This window comes from Anoplophora glabripennis, unplaced genomic scaffold, assembly GCF_000390285.2.
Source record: "Anoplophora glabripennis isolate ALB-LARVAE unplaced genomic scaffold, Agla_2.0 scaffold175, whole genome shotgun sequence".
Taxonomy (NCBI): domain Eukaryota; kingdom Metazoa; phylum Arthropoda; class Insecta; order Coleoptera; family Cerambycidae; genus Anoplophora; species Anoplophora glabripennis.
The window spans coordinates 207958-211958 of NW_019416926.1; the positions used below are offsets into that span (position 1 = coordinate 207958).

At 41.2% G+C, this 4001-nt stretch overlaps 1 long non-coding RNA gene across 1 annotated transcript; it reads right to left on the reverse strand.

Moving 5' to 3' along the window:
* Nucleotides 1-615: 615 nt before the first annotated feature.
* Nucleotides 616-1273, reverse strand: LOC108910670. The gene is made up of 2 exons (XR_001964463.2): nucleotides 959-1273; nucleotides 616-809 (listed from the first exon to the last, which is right to left on the reverse strand). It is a non-coding gene; the product is annotated as an uncharacterized LOC108910670 (long non-coding RNA).
* Nucleotides 1274-4001: the final 2728 nt, after the last annotated feature.

Consider the following 4001-nt stretch of genomic DNA (forward strand, 5'->3'; position numbering starts at 1 on the left):
TTTATTTCTTAAGGTATCTATGAGATTATTTAACTTTTCTTCAACCTATTTTATTACTTATGAACTCCACAGTCCCCTACATTTACTTCTTCCTGGAATACGGTTGAGATGATCTACTGACACAATTTTACTCTCATTTATATACAAAAGGAATGATACATTTCATCATACTCTTAAGCTGTTAATTAATATGATTTTCACGAGATTTTAACAAAACAAAGTATTTAAATTCCATTTGGGTAGGTATATCCTAGTTTTAATTTTAATAGCTTATGACACGGTGTAAAATTTGGTATCAACTCTTACATAGAATTTATAAAATTTGTATATAGGAAACTAAAAGATTGACCATATTTTAAAATTATAATTCATTTTTATAGAGTCGGTCCATTAACCCTTCCTATCACAAACACATATGTGTGAATTTATATAAAAAACTAAAAATTAGAACAGGTTTAAATATATATTTTATATAGAATTACATGTAGATTTTTACATTGCGTGTTACGGCTATATTACTGGAGTTAAAGTTTGTCCCTAATAAAGCTGTCAATTGGTTTATTTTTTAGGTTGTCTCTATCGAATGAATGTTATGAATGAAAAAAGACAACCATATTACTCAAATAGAAATTTATTGATTATGAAATAAAATATTTTTTGTTAACTTATGCTTTATCCTAAGAATATTATCCTGCATTTTATTACAAAAGTGGTCAGAGCATATATAGGTATATATAGATATTGTTTCTGTATATGGAATTCCTAAGCTTCTAAACCACTGTCTTCTAATTAGAAGATTTTTCGGAAATCTGTAACATATAAAAAAATCTATTAAATGTTTTACGCCTTGGTTTATCTGATTTACTAATGCTTTTTGGCACTTAAATTTTGTCAAAGCGAAATATTTAAATTTAACCCCAACAGCTTGTTTTATTGCTACGTCTATGATTATTGTTACTTATGGAACGATCGTTGATTTTGTTTCATTTGGTACATATTGCAAATATAGCACTTCTTCGGCATTGTTCAACACTTTTTTCACTGGAAAAAATCTTACTAACAAGCACGAAATCATTAAAAACGCAAAAACATTAGATTACACTACGAAACACAACAATGGCGAACTCGAATTTTCTGGAAAATGTCAAAATTTGAGCGTAAAAGTGGCGCGAAACTTAAATGAACCAATCACAACACGGGGAATAGTAAATATAAACATGAATCATTTGAGATTCAAACAAATACCCTGAATTATTTATCTATGTCTTTTCTTGATCTGTGCGTCTTACTGTCGCACCCCGTCGTAGGAACGGCGGCAATGTCTTGAGTCTTCTAGGGCTTAGGGTTGACGCGGGCGTCAGACCCAATGCAAAGTTTCACGGTGTGTTACTCCTGTTCTCGCTTCTGTGGTGCCAGACAGCCGTAATTCCTTGCAGGCGCTCGGCAACGGCTGAAAGACTCCACTGATGAAATCCCTTTGATGTGGCACACGCTTGCCCGAATTATTAGTTTATAGTCCGCAATGAATTATTTTATCATAGGGCTGACTTCCCAGAATAACAGATGTCAAACCACCTGCACCTGCTTTTCCTTGTGAAGTTGAAGCGAATTATTTTATAGAGTCAATTGTTGGGCGGTGCTCAGACAACTGACTCCTGGTATACCTCAATCACGCGAATAAAACAGCAAAATAAAAATAAACACGACCTGGGAGGCGGTTGATAAAAGTTAGATTGAAAGTTAAAAGTCGACCGTTGTGCGTCCGCACTCTGACTCGACCTGATTATTTCTGTCCAGAGCAAGTGTCCGAGGCGGAGTATTTAAATGCTCGGTCGAAGGGACGCGCGACCTTTCGACCAATAGGGTGCGTCCAAGCAAACCTCGCGAAATTTGCCCGCGGCGACAATACCTAACTACTTACTTATTAATTAAAATTGATAGTCCTGAACATAGGTACTTTAATTTAATTCGTTTTGTTTTCACATTGTTGGTAGTTACCTATAATGTCTTAAATTTAAAGGTTTTGCATTTTTAGTTTTGAGTTCGTTTGTTGTCTTTAGGTATATAGATATATCGTGAATTATTTTAAAATTAATATTAGGGTCGCAGATGAAAGATTATTGATTTTTTGTTTGTTACGGTTTAACTCAAAATCTACTCAACCAATTTTACCGAAAGCTACATCTCCTCGGAGTAACATAGGCTATTTTATATTTGCCCGTGCGAATCCGGGGCGGGTTGCTAGTTGGAAATAAAGTATTGTTCTTATCACCGTGTTACCTCTTTATGCAAATAGAAAAGGAGACCGTCGAAGGCAGTTAACGACGGGTAGGTGTTTGGTGTCTCGACAGCGGCTATACAGCCTGGGATGCGCTTTGCTAAGGTGACCCTTAGGCTAGCGTGGGAGGAAAGGAGTAAGGAGGGTATGGGGGGGTGTATGTGTGTGTGTTTGTCGTTGTCTTCGTTTCTTGATCTGGCGGTTTCTGAAACATAAAAGGTTAACGGGAAGGGGGCGGGGGTGTGTCTGGGGTGGTCACCGAGGGTCAAAAAGTTGATATCTAGGTCTTTTGTGTTTGTCGGACATATCGGGTACGTAGTCAACGGCTTGCCTGAGGAGGGGATGTCATGTCTAGTGGCTACGTCAAACCGTTTTTCCGCGTTTTGTCTTATTGTCTGTGTAGCGTTTGTGTATTGTAAGTCTCGTAATATGTCAGTGTTTCTTACGTACCAGGGCGCGTCGGTGGCCGTGCGGAGGGCTATGTTTTCCACAGCCTGTAATGACTTTAAGTGGCTTTTTGCCGCGTGACCCCACGCCGTGGAGGCGTAGGTTAGCTGCGGTTGAAGTACCACCTTGATAAGCGTTCGCTTATTCCTTAAACTGAGGGTGTTTCCACCTTTGAGTAAGGGATAGAGCCTAGCCCTGGTGGTCTTCGCTCGCGCCACCGTCTCCACGATGTGCGGTTTCCACGTGAGACGCTGGTCCATCGTCACGCCCAGGTATCGTGTTTGTCGATTCCAGGAGATAGGTTCCTGGGATAGTGTCAGTCTGTCGAGGTTTTGTGGGATTTTTCGTTTGGTAAAAAGGATAGCCGAACTTTTGTTGGGATTAATTTTGACTTTCCACCTGTTGCACCAGGTTTCAAGTTGGTCTAAGGAGTTTTGGAGGAGGGAGACGGAATATCTAGGATCTACGGATTGGGATGTGATTGTCAGGTCGTCGGCGTATAAGTATATGTTGGTGTTGGGGGGATGTGGGATGTCGGAGTTGTAAATGGTGTATAGGTGTGGGGACAGGACGGTGCCCTGGGGGACACCGGCCTCCATGGGACGGGTGGTGGAAAGGGAATCTTGGATTTGGATGCGGAATTTTCGGTGGTGTAGGTAGGATTTTATGAGTTTGGTAAAGGATATGGGATATTGGTTGGTGAGCATTTTCATCAGTAGGCCTTCATGCCAAACCGTATCGAAGGCCTTTGCGACGTCCAGGAAGACAGCACCAGTGTACTGTCCCCTGTTGAAGGCCGCCGTGATGTGCTCGGTAAGGCGAAGGATTTGGAGTTCAGTGGAGTGATTGGGTCGGAAGGCGAACTGCTCGTCTGGAATGACTTGCAGTTCTTGGGAGTGGGTTCTTAGACGGGTTAGGATAATTTTTTCTACCACTTTGCTCATAGCCGGGAGCAGGCTAATGGGCCGGTAGTTGGATGGGATGGTGTGATCTTTGTTGGGTTTTGGGATAAGGATTATGTTTGCTGTTTTCCAGCGGGTAGGGAAGTGTCTTAGTCTGAGTGTCGCGTTTGTTATGTTTAGTAGGGCCATGAGGCCCTTGTGTGGTAGTCGTTTAAGTGTCGTGTTATGTATATTGTCGGGTCCGGGGGCTTTTCTGTTTTTAAGTCTGCGTATTGTCAGTCTTAGTTCGTCAGGTGTTGCGGGGGGGATTATGTCATTGTCTGGCTCTCTGTCGACGCGTCGGGCCGCGCGCTCAGCCACTATCTCGAATTCCT